The sequence below is a fragment of the Lycium ferocissimum genome, chromosome 3 (assembly GCF_029784015.1).
Source record: "Lycium ferocissimum isolate CSIRO_LF1 chromosome 3, AGI_CSIRO_Lferr_CH_V1, whole genome shotgun sequence".
NCBI classification, from domain to species: Eukaryota; Viridiplantae; Streptophyta; class Magnoliopsida; order Solanales; family Solanaceae; genus Lycium; species Lycium ferocissimum.
In genome coordinates this window covers 43,221,354-43,245,674 of record NC_081344.1, presented here as the reverse complement: position 1 = coordinate 43,245,674, position 24,321 = coordinate 43,221,354, and the positions used below count along the sequence as shown (strand labels likewise).

The 24,321-nt window shown below is 38.9% G+C and overlaps 1 pseudogene; it reads right to left on the bottom strand.

Moving 5' to 3' along the window:
• LOC132048884 (uncharacterized) overlaps nt 1–22,371 on the bottom strand; it is an 85,966-nt pseudogene extending 63,595 nt beyond the window's left edge.
• Nucleotides 22,372–24,321: the final 1,950 nt, after the last annotated feature.

Below are 24,321 nucleotides of genomic sequence, written 5' to 3'. Positions count from 1 at the left end.
CAGACGTTCCATTGACGAACGGTTTGTTGTGTTGGAAACTATACTCGATGAAATTCAATTTGGACTAAATAAACACACCAAAACTCTGCATATTCTAGGAGATATACCTCCCCAAATTTGGACCAAAATCCTGTCCGAAAATTTTGCCAAGTTTTCCCAAAGTTCCGACAAACTCCATTCCTTAATTTATTTGTTCTTAAATCATTCCATAGCTTATTTCATGGGCTTAAACACCCATAACCATAATTTGGGATAATAGATAATCTCATATATCCTAAGGTAACTCCAGTTTCCACGATTAGGACAACTAACACCTAACGAATCTCAACGGACGAAACCACGAGGTGTAACATAACAACACTAAGTGATTTACCCATTTTCAAGCTCCATGGAAGAACTCATTTTTAAGAGGAAAGAAGGTAGGAATATAGGTTATTAACCTATTTAGATGAAGAGCATGAAAGATTACCTAATGGGAATCATGTGAAAGATAATGCTAACCCAACATTCCTCCAAGTCTAGATACTTGTAATACCCATTAGATGGTTCTCTAGGTGAAGACCTTTAGGAGTGATTTACTAGGTGGAAGAAGAATTTGAAGGTGTTAGAAGGATTATCAAGGCCAACATTTCTGATTTTTAAACATCCCCGTAGAACTAGGCAGCAGGAATTTTAGGGTTGTGAAAAATGGGACCAATTCCCGAAGTGATTTCTTAAATAGTGAATTTAACTGCGCGTCACCGATTGGCCCTCTAGTTGGCCTGCCATGGCTCAATTTAATTAAAGTCTTTTGACGAAACTTATTTATTTTTATTATTATTATTTCTTTTAAATTTGACCGACTAGTTTTAATGGGGTCTTATTTTTAAAATATCCAATTGGTGGACATCGTTTTAAATTTGGGCTGTTTGTTAAAATCTACATTTTTTTTTGCCCCGCCCATGTATACATGAATATTCAAAAATTTGACCGCCCAGTGTAAGTTGGGCTTTTTTCTTTTTTTCCTTCTCAGTTGGCCAGGCTCAGTCCAAATAGGACTTGACCCGGCCCATGTACATGTTAAGAGGGGTGATATCCCACAACCCATTCCATTTTTCATCCAAACGCATCCCTATCTCTCTTTTCCCTCTCTTCTCCTAAAAAACCCTAGCCTCCTTACCCTCCCTCTTCTGTCTTTCCTCATCATCATAGCCTAAAGTGGCAAAAGCTTAGGCTCTCCATACTTTTACAGGTTTGTGTGACCGAGAGTAGCAAAGCATTAAATGCTTCCACCACTTCTCACCTAATCCAACCCAAACACGGTATTAAAACTTCCCTTTTCTTTATTTTCTTTCGCTTTCTGAATTCAAACAGTCAAATGCTCTGATTTTCTTTAATGGGTTATGTTTTTAGTTGTTTGAAATTATGGATTTCAATTGGTTCATGAAGAACCCTTCAGATTGACCAACTACGAGTCAAATCTGACCTTTCATTTGCTTGATTAATCAATTCATAGCCGTTGGATTGGGATTTGAGAAGAAGAATTCTCAGAAAATTGGAAATCCCACATCGGTTGAGAATTAGGGTTTGCATATATTTGGGACTCTCTAAATAGGAGCTCAATTTTCATAAAAAAAAAAAAAAAAAAACACTTGCCCAAAAAATTCGAAATACCTAGGGTTTCTAGCTATTTGCTTAAAACCTTTAATTTTTCGGATTAAATTTAAAGTTTTTTAAAAAAAATTAATTGTTGTGGCTGAGTGTTGGGATTTTTGAGGAGTAAAGGTTCTTCCAAATCCAAATCTCTTCTAGGTTGTGCAACAAAAAGGTAATTTTCTATCTCTTTTATTTTTATTACATTTTTCTGTTAATTATGCTTTGCTAGTTTAGTGTTAATTTAAGCTTAATGTAGTTAATTATATTTGCTAAGCTGATTTTGTCTAGTTTAAATGAAGTGATAAGCTGAATACTAATTTTGTCTAGTTAATGGTGTTTGTTAACTTAGTTACTAGCTATGTTAGTTAAATAATATTTATGTGCTAATATTTTGATTTATAGTAATCAGGGACTGTTTTATATTGGTCTAAATTATTGTTGTTATGTTGCTAGTTTTAAACCCTTTATGTATGACTTGATCCTGGTTAGTGCTTGTCTTAAATATATGACTTGAGCTTCTTCATGAATTTTGCTAGTTAATTTATGATGACTTGAAGGTTAACATGCTAAAACTTATTTAAAACGGTAGCTAATCAATCTAGATATCAAACATTTACCTTGTGATTAGTCTTCATTTGATGTGGATTTCTAGAAAATAATCTTCTTATCTTAACTAAGGCTTAATCCTATCTATGTGATTCTGTATAAATCTAATAAATAAGTTAAGATAAGTAGCAAAATGGTTCATTGATATTAATATTTGGCTGTAGTTATGTTTCAATATCATTCGGAAGGTTAGCAGTTAAACTTGTTTATAATCTCAGTTTTAATCCATAACTTGCTAAATCTATTTACACTGTCTTGTTAGGAGCTTGTTTTAACTTATGAACTGTGTTAGTGTTCTAATTGGAAGAAAAAAACTTTAAAAGAAGTTTAAACACCCTAAGTGACTAAGTGATGACTTGTTTTGATTCTTATTCTTGTCTAGGACTCTCAATTGCTCCTTTTTGTTTTCTTTGGATTGAAATTGTTACACCTTGGAAAATTTCTTCTTAGTGTACAGTAAATAGAATGACGAGGGGCATGATGTATACGAGGTTTGGATAAGTAAGAGATGGTATTTGATGGTCCTAATTAAGATTTTCAAAGACATTCGAGATAAGAAGAGGAAGTTGTTAAGGAAAGCGAGCCACATGTTGCGTATCGGATAAGAATTTCGAGTATTGAGTTAACAACGTTCTAATGGTACCTTGAGGAAGAGTTATAACATCCCTTAGAATGGTATTGAGGTGTTAGACAAGTGTTAAGAAGGTTCCATAAGGATCGGAGATCAAACGAGTCGACGAGAACAAGTCTCTCGAAAAATCGGGGCAAACCTGCGCCGTACACCGTATAAAATATGGACCATATGTCCAACCATAGATCCAGCAGATACCATATCTTTGGACGGATCTACGGCCAAACATACGGCCAGTAGAAAACATACGGACCGTATGTTGGTCCGTAGATCTTGGTCGGGACTGATGATGAATTAATATAAGGGACCTCTCCTCATTTCATTTCATTTCATTTTTCTTCTCCACCATTCAAGAAACCTCTAGAACATTTCCATACACTTCAATCACAAGAAAACAAAGGAAATCAAAGAACAACAACAAGAATTGGAGAGAATCAAGTGTATGAAACCCACTAAAAGCCATTCAAACCAAGGAATCCCAAGAGAGATGAAATAGGGTTTTGGTGAAAAAGGTGCATTACCATTCAAGGCTTATTCCTCCATCATTTAAGGTAAGTTTCATGATCTTTCTATGTTGTTTGAAGTATTTATAAGTTGAAACACATGGATTGTAGAAGAGTAAGGGAAATGGGTCATAAATGTGTGAATAGTGCCATTAATGAGTAGTAGTGGGATTGAATCATGAAAATGGATATGTTGAGGTTATAAATGCGTTATAAATGATATTTAAAACATGGAATGAGTATTATATGTGAAAGAACGCGATAATGGACTTTGGTCATGATTATGGAGATTTGGAGGGGAATTGTGAAATGCGAATAATGTAAATGAATGACGATTGTTGTTAGTAATGTTGTGATTGTCGTTATGAATGTTGGGAGTTGATATGGAATATGGAGGAAAGTAGTATAAACAAAGGAAGTGCTGCCCAATTTTCCTTAGCCTTAAGAAGCACGTTCTTGCAATTGCGTAGCTAATGACGATACGACCTCTTTCTAAGGTAAAGACGTGAGCATTAAAGGAGAACGAGCAAGCAATAGAGTAGCTAAACGACAAAGGTATGTGAGGCTAATCCTTTCTTTCTAAGGCATGAGTCCAATGGCATGAATTCCTTCCCTTCTTATGAATGTCTTATCCTCAAGAAGGCTATGAGCCCTTGTTCATGAATAGCCATATGACATAAGAGATGTGCTACGAGTATGATTATTAAAAATGATAAGTGTAAGCCTAAGGATTCTAGAGATTACGATATGAAGTATCTACAAAGTTAATGACGATGACTACGATTCATTGACGTTTTCTTCATAAACACTCACCTTAAAATGCTACCCTCTCCAAGGGGAGATATAATGATTATGATTACTCCATAATGTAATCGGGGGTCCACGACCTTACGTCACCCCGACACAGCTATAGTTGCTTTCAAGTTCTAATGTGTAATTTGATGATATATGTATAATGATATTAGATTATGATAGAGCCATGATATGTCTATGAAATAAATGATAGTGATGAGTTTATGATATGTATGATGACAAATGCATAATATGTACGATAATACGATTCCATCGTGCCTAGAAGGCCGGGCATGTCACCGCTAAGGCGAGCTGCTATGTTACACCGAGCCTAGAGGGCCGGGCATGACACCACTAGTGGGCGGCATATGACGGTTACCCGGACGCGGGTTGATGACATGATGATGTATGATTGATATGATGATGCATGTATGGTATGATGATGTATGTGTGATATGATAAGGTATACGCTACTATAATACACATGATATGCTTATGTACGATATATGTATATGAAGTGCATCTACACTTAAAAGAGTACACAGGTTGTATCCTCATTCTTATGACTAATGATTTCCTTATTATGTTTACTTCATTCCTGCCTTACATACTCAGTACAATATTCGTACTGACGTCCGTTTTCTTTGGACGCTATGCTCATGCCCATAAGTAGGCGAGTGGAGGTGCGAGATCCATGGAGATAGTAGGCGATTTGAGAGCACTCCATTTTCCGGAGGTGCCATTGATTATTCTTTTGGTACATATATGTATATATTCATGATTGGGCACGACGGGGTCCTGGCCCGTCCATATGTTTAGCATTCTAGTAGAGGTTCGTAGATACGCAGTGTGGGTAGTATGGTCCCATAGTCTTCATGTATATGCATGTATATATATATATATATATATATATATATATATATATATATATATATATTTTGATAGCCGAAGGGCTTATGTTTATAAAAGTAAATATGTTTCAAATGATGATAGTGTTCTATGATTGCGAGTATATATAGTATGAATGAGAGCAGATGAGTAACAGAATGAGCGGTGTTCGGTGGTTAGCCCCGGATATCCGTCATGGCCCGTAGTCGGGTCGTGACAGAAGTGGTATCAGAGCCGTTCAGTCCTAGGATGTGTCTACGAGCCGTGTCTAGTAGAGTCTTGTTTATGGTGTGTTGTGCGCCATGCTAATAAATAGGAGGCTACAAGGCATTTAGGAAAAATGACCCTCTTTCTTCTTATGAGATCGTGTGATAGAGCCGAGTATACGATTTAATCCTCAATAATGAGTGTGCTATGATTTCAGAAATGCCGCCAAAAAGAAAAGCTAAAGCCGCCCAGAAGGGCAAGACTACGACAAAGAGGTGGGCAGAAAGGGAGCCGCCTATGAATGTAGATGAGGATGAACCACACCATGAGGCTCCATCTAATGCCTCCACTACTCCGCCTATTACGGAAGAGCAAGAAGGGGCTTCACTTCCGCTCTCCTATGCCTCCAGTTCTTCCACCGGCTACTTTGGGTCAACAAGTGACCGAGGCCATTCATTTATTGACGCAGTTGGTTGCCGCTGTGCACAACAGAAAAATGTGGGCCCAAGTGATCATTCAGCTAGTACTAGAGCCCGTGACTTCATGAGTTTAAATCCTCCAAAATTCTTTGGGTCAAAGCCGAATGAAGACCCGCAGGGCTTTATTGATGAAATGTTGAGAACGTTGTGGATTATTCATGCTACCGAGACCGAATCCGTGGAGTTGGCATCATATAAACTCCGAAATGTGGCAGTTTTATGGTATAATAATTAGATAGCATCGAGGCAAGAGAATGTGCCTCCTCCTGTGTGGCCAGAATTTGTAGACGCTTTCATCCGCCATTATTTGCCACCCGAGGTCCGCCGGGCTAGAGCGGATAGATTCTTGAACTTGAAGTAAGGAAACATGAGCCCCCGGGAGTATAGCCTTCAATTTAATTCTTTGCCTAGATATGCCCCGACTATGGTGGTCGATATGGGAGATCGGGTGCACAGATTTGTGAGTGGCTTAGGGCCACATTTGTTTAAAGATTGCTTAACGGCCTCGTTGCAAGATGGGATGGAAATTTTTCGCATTCAAGCCCATGCCCAAAATCTAGAAGGACAACAGCCTTCGCAAAGGGGTGATCGTGATGTTGATAGGGGGCAAGGAAAAAGGGCCAGATCTATGGGCACATGTAGTGATTATAGAGGGGGATCAAGGCAGACACATTCTAGACACTCAGGCCAGTCAGTGACGAGTGCACCTCCCCGATTTACAAGCAGAAGATTTGATCGCTCTTTCCCTTTAGGACAGGGCCAGAGTTCGAGGGCCCCAGGTTCGCAGTTTGGGGGAGATTACAGTCAGGGGAGACCACGTTTTGTTTCTCGATGCGACCCGGGGCGAAGAATTCACACTCGGGGCCGTATGCCGAGGTGGCACGGATCTTGTTACCTTTTTTGGAACGGACGGACACTTGATGCGTGATTGCCCTTCGAGGTACGATAGAGGTGGGGTTTAGCCCACATGATCGCCGGGCTCCTCTTCATCGTCTTACGGGGCGGACTCCCCGTTCCCGGTGAGCCGAGGTAGAGAGGGGGATCATCTACTTCAGGTGCCACACAGCCCCGCTTATATGCTTTAGCCGGACGACAGGATCTCGAGTCCTCCCCGGATGTGGTTACAGGTACATTGTCTGTGTTTTCTCATGATGTATACACACTGATAGATCCGGGTTCCACATTATCATATATTACTCCATATGTTGCTAATCGTATTGGGGTGAAACCCGAGCCAATTAAACCTTTTGAGGTATCTACTCCGGTTGGTGATCCCGTAACAGCTAAACAAGTGTATAGAGATTGTATGATTGTGACATGTGATCGCCAAACCAAAGCTGACTTAGTTAAGCTAGAAATGCTAGACTTTGATGTTATTATGGGTATGGATTGTTGTAAAGGGATGGTAGTGCCATATTATAGGGGAAACTCTAGCAAAATTTTTCTAAAATTCCTAACGACTTAACATTCGAGGACGAATCTTCCAAAGGGGGGAGGAATGTTACACCTTGGAAAATTTCTTCTTAGCGTGCAGTAAATAGACTGATAAGGGGCATGATGTATACGAGGTTTGGACAAGTAAGAGATGGTATTTGATGGTCCTAATTAAGATTTCCAAAGACATTCAAGATAAGAAGAGGAAGTTGTTAAGGAAAGCGAGTCACATGTTGTGTATCGGATAAGAATTTCGAGTATTGAGTTAACAACGTTCTAATGGTACCTTGAGGAAGAGTTATAACATCCCTAAGAATGGTATCGAGGTGTTAGACAAGTGTTAAGAAGGTTCAATAAGGATCGGAGATCAAACGAGTCGACGAGAACAAGTCTCGGAAAACTGGGCAAACCTACGGCGGACATGCGGCCGTATAAATGTATGGACCATATGTCCAACCGTAGATCCAACCCGATTATACCATATCTCCTTGGGCAAGGATCTACGGCCAAACATACGGCCAGTAGAAAACATACAGACCGTATGTTGGTCCGTAGATCTTGGTCGGGATTGATGATGAATTAATATAAGGGACCTCTCCTTATTTCATTTCATTTCATTTTTCATCTCCACCATTCAAGAAACCTCTAGAACATTTCCATACACTTCAATCATAAGAAAAAAAAAGGAAATCAAAGATAAAAAACAAGAATTGGAGAGAATCAAGTGCATGAAACCCACTAAAAGCCATTCAAACCAAGGAATCCCAAGAGAGATGAAATAGGGTTTTGGTGAAAAAGGTGTATTACCATTCAAGGCTTATTCCTCCATCATTTAAGGTAAGTTTAATGATCTTTCTATGTTGTTTGAAGTATTTATAAGTTGAAACACATGGATTGTAGAAGAGTATGGGAAATGGGTCATAAATGTGTGAATAGTGCCATTAATGAGTAGTGGTGGGATTGAATCACGAAAATGGATATGTTGAGGTTATAAATGATATTTAAAACATGGAATGAGTATTATATGTGAAAGAACACGATAATGGACTTTGGTCATGATTATGGAGAATTGGAGGGGAATTGTGAAATGCGAATAATGTAAATGAATGACGATTGTTGTTAGTAATGTTGTGATTGTCGTTATGAATGTTGGGAGTTGATATGGAATATGGAGGAAAGTAGTATAAACAAAGGAAGTGCTGCCCAATTTTCCTTAGCCTTAAGAAGCACGTTCTTGCAATTGTGTAGCTAATGATGATACGAACTCTTTTGAAGGTAAAGACGTGAGTATTAAAGAAGAACGAGCAAGCAATAGAGTAGCTAAACGACAAAGGTATGTGAGGCTAATCCTTTCTTTCTAAGGCATGAGTCCAATGGCATGAATTCCTTCCCTTCTTATGAATGTCTCATCCTCAAGAAGGCTATGAGCCCTTGTTCATGAATAGCCATATGACATAAGAGATGTGCTACGAGTATGATTATTAAAAATGATAAGTGTAAGCCTAAGGATTCTAGAGATTATGATATGAAGTATCTACAAAGTTAATGACGATGACTACGATTCATTGACGTTTTCTTCATAAACACTCACCTTAAAACGCTACCCTCTCCAAGGTGAGATATAACGATTATGATTACTCCATAATGTAATCGGGGGTCCACGACCTTACGTCACCCCAACACAGCTATAGTTGCTTTCAAGTTCTAATGTGTAATTTGATGATATATGTATAATGATATTAGATTATGATAGAGCTATGATATGTCCATGAAATGAATGATAGTGATGAGTTTATGATATGTATGATGACAAATGCATAATATGTACGATAATACGATTCCACCGTGCCTAGATGGCCGGGCATGTCACCGCTAAGGCGGGCTGCATACGATCCCACCGTGCCTAGATAGTCGGGCATGTCACCGCTAAGGCGGGCTGCTATGTTACACCGAGCCTAGAGGGCCAGGCATGACACCACTAGTGGGCGGCATATGACGGTTACCCAGACGCGGGTTAACGACATGATGATGTATGATTGATATGATGATGCATGTATGTTATGATGATGTATGTGTGATATGATAAGGTATACGCTACGATACTACACATGATATGCTTATGTACGATATATGTATATGAAGTGCATCTACACTTAAAAGAGAACACAGGTTGTATCCTCATTCTCATGACTTATGATTTCCTTATTATGTTTACTTCATTCCCGCCACATACCGTACAATATTCGTCGACGTCCGTTTTCTTTGGACGCTGTGCTCATGCCCATAGGTAGGCAGGGAAATGGTGCAGATCCATAGGAGATAGAGGCTGTTTGAGAGCACTCTATTTTCCAGAGGTGCCATTGATTATTCTTTTGGTACATATATGTATATATTCATGATTGGGCACGATGGGGTCCTATCCCGTCCATATGTTTAGTATTCTAGTAGAGGCTCGTAGATACGCAGTGTGGGTAGTATGGTCCCATAGTCTTCATATATATGCATGTATATATATATATATATATATATATATATTATTTTGATAGCCGAAGGGCTTATGTTTATAAAAGTAAATATGTTTCAAATGATGATAGTTTTCTATCATTGCGAGTATATATAGTATGAATGAGAGCAGATAAGTAACAGAATGAGCAGTGTTCGGTGGTTAGCCCCGGATACCCGTCATGGCCCGTAGTCGGGTTGTGACAGAAATCTCTCCTTTAACTAGATGTTGAACTAATAATCAGTTTATATATTTCAAACCTGAGCACTATGGGCCATTTTGTCACTATTTAAATATGGACATGTGTGGCCTGTTGTTGTGCTAATGGTAAAAACTAACTTAATCTGATAGGATAAACTTACCAGATGTCCTCTTTTGTTTGTCTGAAAATTGATTCACACCTATCCTTATAAAACACCTATTTGAACTTATATAGCTATGCCTCACTGATTCACTAAAGAAATAACTAAAAAGTGTTGTTTGTGTAGCCCATATCTAGGTATGATAAGTTTGCTTAAGTCTGTTAAGTGAACTATTACTCTTCTTCATCCCTTTTTCTTCTAGATATAGATTAACTTGGCTGTGGATTTCCCCATACTTTAGTTGACTCCCTAAAACTATTATTAGTTGATAATTCATTTGATCCATGCTTTGATGAATGATCTACAAGACCTAATAGCTGTGTTAACTGGTTATATTTAAGTCTGTTTACTAATTAGATATATGTTCATCTTATCTTTTCTTTCATTGCTTACCTGGAGACTATTCTCATGAATACTGCTGAGTATTGGCCATCTATACTAGACTTCTATGTGTGGTTGTTATACATACAATGCACTGGTTCTGGTGTTTGTTTTATCCAAAGTGTCACTGTGAATTATCTTTTCTTGTCTTGACTGTGCAACAGTTTATTAGATTATTATGTTTGGTCCTGTTTAAATCCAATAAGATACTAGTGTTGATGTTAAAATAGTTAACTTGTTAAATGTGTTAATATATATATATATATATATATTAATATATATATATATATATATATATATATATATATATATATATATATATATATATATATATATATATATTATATATATACATATATATATATAGCATGTTATTCTTGCTTGGACATGCACTCCTTCTCCCATGTACTATGAGTTTAAACACATAAAGGGAGAAACAAAACAGCACTTGGGGATTAAGCTTAAGCCTTCCCTGGTGTCTACCATGCCCGGGGTTCCTGGAAACCCCTTGGATCTTGTGTGGCATCAAGATAAAAGGGGTGAAAGCTTTCCTTTTTGGGCTGTTTTAGTATCTCCGTAGGTGTGTATATCAATAGTATATTGGTTGATGGTTGTGTATATTTTATTTTTGTGGCATTGCCTATATTGTTTTAAAAAAATGATCCTATGGGCCTGTTTTTTCTTTATTTCAATTTTGGGCTATTTCTGTGTTGTTTCAATTTATGTGGGCTTTAAAGTTATAAGCCTACAATTATTTGCATTTTTGGGCTTGTTTCTTTCTTTGTTTTAACTCCATGTGGGTGTGTATGTTCAGTTGAGTTTCTATTTCATCAAATGGAGTATATTTTAGAATTATATGACTTATATGTATTTATTACACAAAGTTTTCTTTTATTAAGTCTCAGTTTTATATGCTTTCTAATCCATATTTCCCTTTCTTCCTTGATTGCATGAAACAACCTTACTTGGTCGCATCCTTGCATGAAACCTGTTGGGCTAGAGGCCCAACTACCTTGCTTCATCGAGTTCGATGGGGGCAAGAAAGGGAAGCTAAATTATTTGATGGCCCAACTATGGGTGAAAATAGTCTACTGGTGGGCTTGGGTAGGCCTACCAACCTAAACTTTCTTCCTTTATTTTCCTTCTATATCTATTTATGTATGTATATATATACTTGTAAAAACTCTTGCAAAAAAATATTGAAATCCTATGCAAGTGCAGAACTTAGGAAATCAATATTTAGTGTTTTAGGAAGTCGCTAAACCCTTTATTAAAAAACTAGGATAACGATCAATTTTCGCGTGACAAATCAAAATTTAGCTTGATTTTAAATTTCTCAAATTATTTTTAAATGACACGGTTAATGGTATAGAATGCAAGAAAAAATGGGATTTTGGTTAAAGTTCAAAAAAGGGGGGGAGCAATGTCTAATGGTTCTTCAAAATGGTTAACTAAATGAAATTTTGGGCTATCATCCGTGATTTTAAAGAGGCAAGTTGTTTGACATTTTCTTAGAGCTAATCGTGTTGTAATAAATTCTTTTGCAAAACTCAAGGAACCATTTTTTAACCTAGGTTAGACATCCTGAAAGATAAAGATTTTGCACATTTTTGAAGCTAGAAACGGGTTTTGAACTTAACAAAAAATCTGATAAAAAATAATGATTGATTTGGGCCTGGAATCCCAAAGCCAAATGGACTGAAAACAAAGGGAAATACACTTGGACCAAAATTGAGGTATGATGGACTTTGGGACTTGGAATACGGTTGGACCTTATGGGCTTCAAAGAGATAAAATTTGGACTTAAAGAGACTTTCTTTTTTTACATATACCTATATATATGTATAAATATAGGAGAATACTCCATATTTTCTTATAAAAAATAAAAACCCGCAAGAACTAAACTCATCTTATTAGGACTAGAATAGTAGCAACTCTACTTGGGAGAAATCCCGAGTGTGTCCTAGTCCGACAATAAAGTGAGTTCAACACTTACGTGGATTTTCAAAACCCAAAAACCCCGTTTTTAAGGGGAATTTTTTGCGAAATTTTTCCTTGAAATTATGATATGGATATGAATGACATTTTTTGCGGAAAATCAAAACATTTGTAAACAAATAAGTAAGTAATCACACATTGAAGCTCGTAGGTCAACTGTAATCTACGGATATTTAATACTAGGGTGCGTAAAACCTTCCCTAGGGGATTACCTGAACTCTTATTTCTCTTTTGCTTGAAATTTTTTTTACCCTGTTTTCCTAATTTTACTTTAATAAATTAGGTGGCGACACTAAAAACATTAAAATCCAATTAGAGCACCAACAACCTCGTAGTAACTTTTATACCTTACCCGCGTAAAAGTGAACCGTAACAGATGGCGACTCTGTTGGGGATTTCCTAGGTTCTAACCATAAGGGTTTCAATATAATGTGATTTTAACTGTACTTATTTGTTTATGTGTTTAAATTCTGCAATTATAAACTGTCATTCATTTCATATCATAAACTCTACCACTCCAGGCAAAAAGAATGGTTTCAAAGGGGACACGCGGGATCGCTGTCTAGCCTTCACTAAAAAAACCCAAAACACCCCTTCTTTGGAACACATTAAACGTTAAATTGGTGTGCGATCGCCCAACGACAGACAACGGTTCACCCCGAGTAGTCCGCTCGGGTCCAAGGTCAATTCGAAAAATTCACTCTTGCATATGCCTAGGCAAGAGCTAAGCTAAATCCAAATGTGAAGTAGACTGGGTGGTTTGGCTATTTTAGACATATCCCAACCCGATAGGGAGACTACCCCATGTCATGTACGGTCAATGACCCGAAAACACCGCATATCATATTATGTGCTATTTGAAAACGTTTAAATGTCCCTACGAGTGAAACCATTGTCTAGTGAGGGGAAATCAACTCTGGTTTCTGTTTTGTAGATGTCAATCAATTTAAGTTTCGATATGGTCCTGACTACGCCTGAGTTGCTATAGATTTGGTGGGGCCAAATGTCCCCGGAGGAGAAAAGAGGGATTTCATGTCATTTAGGAAATTTGGCATCCATCATGACTATGACCTGTTGCAAGGAATTGATAGAAGTAATTACCATATTCTGGGATAGGGATAGGGTGGTTTTCAGATTTAGGGGAGACATCGAAATGACACCAACTCTGGAGGAGTTTAGGGATGTGATGACTAGCGTAGGCTCAAGGCTGAAAAGAAGGAAGAAACCCGACCAAAATGCTTTAATCCCAGAAAAATCCACCTACTTCCAAATTTATAGAATGATTTCTTTAAACTATGCCAATTGGGCCCATGGCCTTACCATACCCTTTAGAGAGCTACACAGATGTAACGACCCGTTTTGTCGTTACCGTGATTCTTTCATTTTTTTCCCTCGTTGACCCGTTCTTAAGTTTTGTTAGAACTATTTTGACCCGAGAAGATAGTCGGCATGACTTCCTAAGCATCGTTTTGGGCTTTGGAATGTTTTCTAGAAAAATTTTGCTTTAAGCGAAAATCATTTGACCAGGAGTTGACTTTTGGGCGAACGGATTTCTTTCAAAATTTCATCGATTCCGAGAGGTCCAGATGACCATTTGTGATTGATTGGTGGGTCTAGTTCGGCTCCCAATGCACTCGGTTGCATTTTGGGACTTAGTTTGGGAATGGCTATTGAGGTTTGGGAGTTGACGTAGTCAACGGTATATCTGTTGGGAAATCCAAGGTCACGGGTGCGTTCGTAGCATGTTTTTACATGTGGGTGCATATTTTGTTTGCTGAAATCGGACCTCAGATGAATATCGAAAATCGGGTTGGAAAGTTGATTTTTGGCCGCTTGGGGGTTGCCTTGGTCGATGGGGCCTTGGATGGAAATTTCGAGTGCACGAATGAGTTCGTAGCACGTTTTTACCTATATCTACATATTTTGTTTGTCAAATCCGGGTTTCTGATGAGTTTTCGGAGTTCCGGGGTGAAAAACTGAAAAAACGGGGCATCTGGTGTCTGGTGATTGCTACAGCGGACCCCTTACCACTGTAGCGGCACCGCTACTGCGTCCTTAGGACTGCTACAGTAGTTTGACCGCTGAAGCGGTTCCGCTAAAAACTGATGTCGAGTCCAATATTAAAACCCTTATATCTCCCTCATTTTAAGTCCAAATGAGGCAATTCCAAAGCCAAACACATTTTATGAGGAATCCAATGATGCCATCTAATCTGCATTTTGAGGTTATCTTGGCACGAAAATAGAGGAAAAATAGAGACAATGTCGGATTTGGACCTCATTTGGGATACCTTCTCTCTTGGAAGCTTGGGGATGAATGGATTCTTGATTATTTCTCAAGCTTATTCCTATGGGTAAGGTCTAAATCTCTTTCTTAATAGTTTTTAATTGGGGTTCAAATTGGGGTTTGTTTCCAAATCAGTTTTTATGGGTTCAAATCATGTTTGAGTGAGTTCCTAATATTGATTTAACATCATTCATACCTTTTCTTGAATTTTGTGCCTTGAGATTCCCATTTTACCCTTTTCAAGAGGTCGTTTCTTCTAAAGTTAGGGTTCTTAGACCCAAATTTGGGGGGTTCTCATATAAATGATGATTTTGAGAATTAATTGAGTATTCCTATGATTAAAGTAATGGGTTTTGACCTTTTAGTATTGAATTTGGTATTTTGGTCATAAAATTCCTGTTTTGCCCTTGGGGCCCCTTTTTCCTAAATTAAGGGTTGGAATTTGACCCGAATAGAAAGTAGCCAATATGGATATCATTATTCATGGTTTCTTACATAGAATTCATATGTGATAGAGTTTGATTATTTGGAGATGCTTCGAAAGACAAGGCAACGTGTGGGTTCGTGGCACGTGTTCGGCTGCCAGGCACGTTATGGCTTCCCTTTCTGTAGACTCCGGTTAGCTTCATATATTTGTGTATTATAAGGAACGGAGAACGTATGTCTAGGAATTGGATATTTGGGATGGAATCTTAGGATGGTATTGTTGTGTGATTTGTGTGTTCGGGCTTGTGGCCTGTAGATTTCTTAGGTTGCTTGATATGGTTTTCTTTAATATCGGTGGTTATATGTGACTTGGTAGTAGCGGGTGAAACCTATTGTTGTGTCTAATGATGAGAAATTCCCGTAATATATGATTATTGTGTTGTGCCATTAGTAGTGAACCTAGTTGACAGATGGGAGGCTAAAATACACCAACGATTGTGATTGAGTTCTAAAAAGAGTTGTGACGAATGATTGTGAGTGTAAGGTGAGATTACTTGTTCTAAGCTAATAGGCTGATTTAAGGAAGTGGTAATAATGTAAATTGACCTGTTGTGTGTTGGGACTAGTTACCCTGTTAAGCTGTGCTTAACAATTCTATTGTGTTAGCTCGATGCCATGAGTTATTTATAGAGATTAGACCTCGTTATCCGTCTTGGTTCAGATATATTATTGGCATACCCACTGTGGTATTTGTGATATTGATATATTGTTGACATACCTACGGTTGGATGTTACACCTTGTATCTTCGAAGAAGCACTTATCAAATTTGAAACGCAAGTACGTTGAGTTATGGTTAAGTAAAACCACTTTGAAATATAAGGAGCAAGCATTATTAAGTATATTTAATGAGTGAAGGACGTATATAAGGTATACCGGAACTTTTTATAAGAAAATGAGTGGAAGAAATAGAGTAGTACGACTTTGGAGAAAGGATGCATAAAGTTTCGTGTGAAAATTTTGGTCCAACTTGAGGGAAGAATATCTCTTAGCATATGAAGTGTTTTGAAGTGACACAAAGCCTAAAATGAAGTTCGTCGAATCTAGTTTCCAACGCAACAAACCGCTCATCGATAGGGCATCGGAGCAGAGAATTATGGACGTTACAAGTTCGGCTAACAAAGCAGAAACGTAACTGCTACAGTGACCCACCTGCTATAGCAACTGCTAAAGTGACCCGACCCGAATTTGAACCTTATAAAAGGGGATAAACCCCATTTTTTTTCACCAAAAAATCAGATTGGGAGCTCAGCACCATAAAGGGAAATTTTGTGATAAAAAAAGTTGAGGTTCGAGTGATTTCCAAGTGACGAAGCGTTAATCAAGGCCCGGATAACGCATGGTTATAATTCTAGTATTGTTTTGCGGTGGATTTTAGAGTGGATTCAAGTGGATATCGAAGATATTTCTATTTTAACAAGAACAAGGTATGAATCTCTTTCTATTTACATTAATACCGGTTTATTCTCGGAGACAAAAGTCGTTAAATAATTGTATAGTAAGTTGGTTAGTTATGGAAGTTGAAAAACAGCGTGTGGGCTGTTTTATGGCACATGGTAGTGTCGAAAATGATGTTTTTAATGTTGGTATTGATGTTATTATTGTTGGTTGCTAAATTACGATTTTGGGCTAGGCATATAAATAGAGGAGATGCTACCGAAATTTCGGCAGATTCTAGAAAGATTTATTTGAAGGCCTAGGATAAGTATATAACAATGGACCTAATTATAGAATGAATGTTCTTATATGTAGATTGCGAGACCGAAAATAGGTGGAAGAGCCGGGATGTGAATTTTCAGGTATGTTAAGGCTAACCCTTTCTTTCCAAAGGCATGACTCCTTTCTTGTGAGTCCATAGATGTTTTCCAAATGTCCCATGATTCCTTTCATGTGAACCCATATATGTTTCCTAAAATGTCCTTATTCTCAAGAGCTAGAGATTCCTGATTCTTAGAGTTCTTATGATGCTAAAGATAAGTATGTTTTATGATGATGATGATCCTATTTCTAGAAACTCCTATGTTATAACTCTATACATATTTTTGATAACCTCCTTACTTCTACAAGTTAGAAGGTCGTGATTCAAAGGCATGACTCCTTTCCTGATAATCCATAAGTGTTTTTCCAAAATGTCCGTATTTTCTAAATCAGAGATTTATGATTCTGTAAGCTCTTATGACAACAACGACGGACATGTTTTTACAATGATAACGATGATGTCAAAGATAAGAATATTTCTATGATGATTACGATGATGATGATGATTTCATGTTTAAAAGTCCCAAGCTTATGACTTCAATAAGAATATGAGAAGGTTGAGCTATTTCCTGATTTTCTCAATTTTATTCCTTTGTTTATGAATCTCATCTCATGTTATTCTGTCCTTCGAGGTGAGATTTAGCGATGATGATTATTCCATAATATAAATCGGAAGTTACCGACCTTACGTCACTCCGATAAAGTTGTAGCTTTTAATTGGGCTCTCATGCATGCTTATGTTTATGTATGATAACACCGGGCCTAGTTGGCCGGGCATGACACCACTTCGGTGGGCAGCTTATGGATAATCATAACACCGGGCCTAGTTGGCCGGACATGACACCACTAATGGGCGGCATGAGATGGTTACCCCGGACGCGGGCTAATGATTATGCTATATATATATATATATATATAAGAAATGTTTTCTTTAAAGTTAAGCATGCATGGTATCTGCCTTAAGAGGCAATCATATGTACAGGTTATTTCCTTATCTCACGTTATGCTCCATATTTCTTATTATGTTATAATTCATGCCTTACATACTCAGTACATTATTCATACTGACGTCCCTTTTTGTGGAAATTGCATTCATGCCCGCAGGTTCAGGTAGTCACCCAGACGAGCCAGACCAGTAGGATCTCCTCCTAGCCGCAGTTAGTGTGCTCCACTTGATCCGGAGTTGTAGCCTTTTGGTATACTGTTTCTGGTATGCGGATATATGAGTATGACAGGGCCTTGTCCTATCCTTTCTACAGTTATACCCCATAGAGGTCTGTAGATAGTGGTATATATTGGGGAAGTCATGCGGCTTTAGTTGTCCCTCATGTTTGTGTACAGTATGTACGGTGACCAAGTTGTTCTGCGTTGTCATCCTCTGCTTGTATGCTTACATATACATATCCATATGCATGTTTTGTGGGATTCTGAGATAAGGTCTATCGTATGAATGCTACCGCGAATGGTACCAGTGGAATATCAGTCAAAGTGGGCCACCAAGCTATTTAGTACAGAGTGGGAGTGAGTTTAGGGGTGCTCGATCAGTAGTGGTCGAGTGCTCGTCGCGGCTCATCAGTTTGGGTCATGATAGTATTGTGATTAGATATATTGTTAGCATACCTACCGTTGGTATTGTGATATTGGTATATTGTTGGCATACCCACTGTTGGTATTGTGATATGATATATTATTGGCGTACCCCATTGTTGGTACTTGTGATACTAAACATGATTGTTGATACTTGATATACTCATTGCACGTATTCTCACACATTCATGATACATGGTCGATACTCGGTGATGATCCAGTATCATCGATTGAGTAATTGAATTTGATAAGCTCCTTATTTAAGTGATTGTAAAAAGGCCGATGTCTGAAGATCCATTTCGGAATCGTTGATTTTATGAAACTGATGTTTGAGAAACTCTTTTACTGAGTGATTGTGAGAAGGCCGATGTCTGAGGTTCAATTTTGAATTGTTGATATGTGCATTGCATACATTCCCTCATATTCATGATGCATGGCCGATACCCGGTGATGATCCGGTATCGTTGATTGAGTGAAATTGATATTTTGATAAACTCTTTTGAGTGATTGTGAGGAGGCCGATGTCCGATGGTCCCCCAGAGTGGTGCCGGTGAGACTACCCCTGTGAGCAATTAGCCAGGGTCCCGTCTTTCTGTTGGGCAAAGATTCGGGATGGGTGGCACTCAAACTTCGCGAGTCATAATGCGTTGTGCTACCGAGACGTCGATATTTTCATCTGGAGTACATATGTACACCTCATTTGCATGGCATGGCATTGCATCCATACATCTTGCATTGCATTGCACTGCATTGATACATCTTGCATTGCATTGCATTATGGCTTGTTTGAGATGATGCGGTGTTTACTTGTGTTGTTTGGATTCAGATTGATTTATTTAGACTTGGCACATTTGGGATTAGATGCTTTACTTAGGTAATGACGTGTACTTGGATCTGGATTTTTTTATTGAACTTGTTGAGGTATCCTATAGACCATTCGTAAGATTAGTTAAATGTTTGGTCTCTATGTGATGTAGGATAACGGATGTCTTAATGATGAGTTGACTACTAGACTGAAACGATCGATTTAATGATATGTGAGTTCTGATATTGTTGTGAGCTTGGCTGGTGAATTATTAGAGTGAAACTAATGCTTAAGGGTATGATATACAGTGTGTGGTAGATAGCTATATGACTTGATTGGGTTGTTATCATGTTTATCTGTGAATTCTTTTACTGATATGTGTTACTAACAATTATCAGCCCATGATACTTACTCAATACGCGTGGTTTGTACTGATATTGCACTTGCTACACCCTTTTTGGGGTGTAGATTATTTGTGTGATTGATCGAAGCATATGTGGAAATACACGGTGCCTATCTGGAAGGCCTCCTCCCATTTCATTTCAGAACGGAGATTGAGTCGTAGAATGTAGTGGTAATCTGAAATCATTAGTCGCACTTGTACTAGTCTAGACCAGGTCATGGGAAGTTGGATCGAGTCTGTATTTGTTATATCGTTGTAATTATATAAAATCTTGAGTTTATTGCATATATTATGAAATTTTCGCTGAATTTCTAAGTATCTATTGATTTAAATGAATCGCCTTTACTTAATTGATATATAATCAATGAGAGGGTTCGCCTACCGAGGTGGGAAAGGTAGGTGCTCGAGCGACCCCGAAATGGGCCGTGACAACAGAAGGTTTGGAAGCCCGGATGGATTTGTGGAGCATCCCGGGGAATTCAAGACTTATACCGAGTGGACGGCCACCAAACCTTTGGCTTTCGCCATTTACTTTTTGGGAACTATGGTTTTTCCCAAGGATTGGTCCTTAGCCATAGATATCCGAGTCATTTCAGTCACCCAAGCCATCTTTTACGGCATAACCCAAAAAGAAGAAACTAAATACTTTGACATAACCCCAATTAAACTAGTCGGTTTGTATCGAGCCCTGAGCCACTGCCGGAATCACTACAAATACTTCCAAGGCTGCAACTTACTCCTGCAATGGTGGATCCTCAAGCATATGGTCAAAGTTAAGGGAGAACAACACCTAAGAAGGCCGGCTGAAAGGGATAATCTTCGGGATTTTTGCCCAAACTTCGGAGAGCAAAACAGACAGAGTTGGACATTCACTTTCTCCAGACTGAAGGAAGAAAGCATTCAATGGATGTTTCATGACTTTATGTCCACTGAAGTTGTGGTTAAAGGAATAAAGTGTCCATTCTTGCCACTTATGGGAATGCGAGGGATTCACCCTTATGCACCTGCAAGGGTCTTGAGACAATTTGGGAGAATCTAAGTCATACCCCAGATTGGAGGCATGGGGGATTTCATCATTGAGTATGACATTGATAGACCACCGAAAGCTTTGGATTGTGTATGAGAATAGAAGGATCGTATGATTTAGGGCCCCGATACCTTAACCGAAGATAGGTTTTGTCCGAGTTGTGTCGTGGAGTATAAGGATTGGTTGAGGGTCGACTTATAAGACCTGCTTCCTCCTAGACCTATCCTCTGACTATGTCCAATAAAAGGATTCATAAGCTAAGATCCGAGCCTGTTTGGTTCAAAGGAGAGCCGACGACAGAGATGCCAAGTATTTGGAGAAAATTGAGCAGTCATAGAAAGTCTGAGACACGAGATTGGAGCTTACTAATGATTTTTTGATTGAGCTGGATGATCGAATAAAGAAGACTTTAGATGATGTCGCTCAACTAACCTTCACATAGAAAGGGTTTCTTATAGAGGAAACTTTGACATCGGCCCATCTTCATACCCAAACTACCATCCGGAAAGCGAAGAAAGCCAAGACTGATAGGGATCGGGCTTCATCATCCACCACTGGAGGACACTTATCTGATTTATTTTATGCACTGTCTTTACTTTATCTTTTGTACCCCTTCGGGGAAGAATATTATTATTAATGATTATGGGGCAATGGTTTGATTCAAATGGCACATTTATGTTTCAAACGGTTAGTATGCTTAGGAGCGCGCACAGTATAATCTTATAAACTGCTTTGTGTGACTTTATTTGCTTTCATATGTTTCGTTTAAATGAATTGATCTCAAATACCTTCCACTCACCCAAAGAAAAACAATGAAAAAAACCACCTGTACTAAGCCTAGCGACTTTCTCAGAATCTGAAGATGAACAAAAAAAAGGCACCCGATCTCGAGGTTATGAGAAAGAATAAGGTCTCGCTGCACCGAAAGATTCAAGATCTTGAAAAGCAGATTCAAGCGGTCAAAGCCATGACTAAAGAGGCAGATGAGTTAATGGAATCGGTGGAGAGTTCGCCCGAAAAAACCTGTCGAAGCTTAAGGGGAGAATGTCCTAGACAAGGGAAAAGGGATTCTTCCTGAATACATCCCGATAGTGGAGGAATCCCAGAAAAAGAAATGGAATTGAACTGCAGGAGCCCACGTGGCCATCAAAGGAGGCTGCCTCCACTAGGTCATCAAGTTTAAAAAGAGAAGAAACCTCCGCCGCACCTTCAAGCCAAAAGGGGAAGGCGCCTCTGCTGCGCCATCAAGCCCCAAGGAAGAGACCGTGGAGCGAATAAAGTATGCCCGACCAGCTTCGCCCGAATTGTGTGCTAAGTGCTTTAAACTGCCGTCTATGTGTGATATCTTGATTTCTTTTCATTATCTGATAAACTAACTCTGTTTGCCTTTGAGTTATTCTTTTCTTATAGAAAGAGAAGTCGATTCGTGTTCACCTTGGCATACTTCACAAGATCCAAAGCTGCAATAGCATCCTTATCCCTACAAGATAAAGGCAAAGAGAAGATGATTGGTACTTCAGAGAACGAAACTACCCCCACTGACATTGCTCTCAGAGAATCGCCTCTATGTGAACTGCCTGATTCATCGCCTACTGAAGACATCATGAAAATGATGTTTGAAAAAATCACTCATCTTCAAGAAGAAGTGGCGCGAAACAAAGTTGTTAATGCCGCCCGAGAGGCCCCTGCAGAAGAAAGAAGGCCTCCGCCTTTTTTTCCATCTTTTAATTCACCACTACTTGATAACTTCCCCACTAGATCCATTATGACCACCATGCCATTTACCCCAATCGATGGATACATTGGTGCCTCAAACCACACCCCACTACCACTTCATACTAACCAAATTCCCGAAATCGCTCACTCCATTCCTTCTTACCCAACACCACAAAATACCCATCCCAACATCATTATAAAACTAAGCATCATCCCACTACCAATAAAAAAACACCCCTATTACCCGAACTCTCCCTGCTGTATTTTTCCACACACCTATTACACCAGGAACCTTTTCACTCGATCAGGAAATTGACCATTATGAGGAGATGGAAAAAGCATGAAAGGCTGAGCAGGAAAAATAAGAAGAAAGGCTTGAGCGGAAGATGACAGTAATGTTGGAACGATCCGTGAAGACTACCCTTGCTAGCACAGGCCTGAGTTATGACGATTTGTGTATGCATCCCAACCTGGATTTACCCGAAGGCTTCGAAGTACCGCGTTTCGAGTTGTTCAATGGGACGGGCTACCCTAAGGCGCGGGCCTACTATGACTAATTGGTCGGTGTCCGAGACGACTAAGTGCTCATCATGAGGTTTTTCAGTCGAAGTTTAATTGGAGAAGCCTCAGAATGGTTCACGGCACAAGACATATCTTTGTTGGGTCACATGGAAAGACATGGTTGCGGCTTTCATGGAAAGACTTCAATTTAATATGAAGACGGTGCCGTATAGATACTATTTGGAGAAAGTAAAACAGAAGTCCACCGAAAACATCCACGAATATGCGAGCAGGTGGAGGACAGAGGCTGCCCGAGTACAACCTCCTATGGGCGAAGAAGAACTTGTATCGATTTTCATCCGTTCACAAGAAACAGGTTACTATGATAGAATGCTTTCAATGGCGGGAAGACCTTTCTCTGAATTAGTCAAAATGGGCGAGGCCATAGAAGATGGTCTCAAGACTAGCCGAATCATAAGCATGATCGGAAAATTCGATTCTTCAATGTCACGACCTAACCAGAGGGCCATGATGGGCACCCGGAGCTAACACACCGAGCACCTCTAAACATGCATGTCATAATCATTTTTGAGAGGACCATAAAGATAGCTCACAGATATCATAATCTGTAAGGATTCATATATTACAAAATAATGGCACAGCACTACATAATCGTCAACAACTATACCTATCGTCACCAGCCGACAAGGCTACCACAATATTACACAACAATATGAACTGATAAGGTTATGAAACGTCTAACTGTACCTACATGTCTACGAGCCTCTACATAGAATACAAGTGACCATAAGGACTAATACCAATAGACTTTAGCTACGAAGCAATTGGAGCGCTCCTGAGATTCCGCTGATGAAGCTCCTATAGGTCAGATCTGTCTACATGTCTACCTGCGGGCATGAACGTAGCGTCCAAAAGAAAGGATGTCAGTACGAACGATGTGCTGAGTATGTAAGGCATGAATAACAACATAATGAAAGTATGAAGATAACGTAATATAAAAGAGATCAAGCTGTGCCTCTGAATGCCTTTTTAAGACGGATGTCGTGCATGCTTAGCTTCTTAAAAAAAGACTTTTCCATATATACATATATAGGGTATCTTGTCCGGCCGTTAAGGCGCGGTAATATATATAGTATCTTGTCCGGCCGTTAGGGCGCGGTGAAATATATATAGTATCTTGTCCGGCCATTAAGGCGCGGTGAAATATATATAGTATCTTGTTCGGCCATTAAGGCCAGGTGAAATATATATAGTATCTTGTCCGGCCATTAAGGCGCGGTGAAATATATATAGTATCTTGTCTGGCCATTAAGG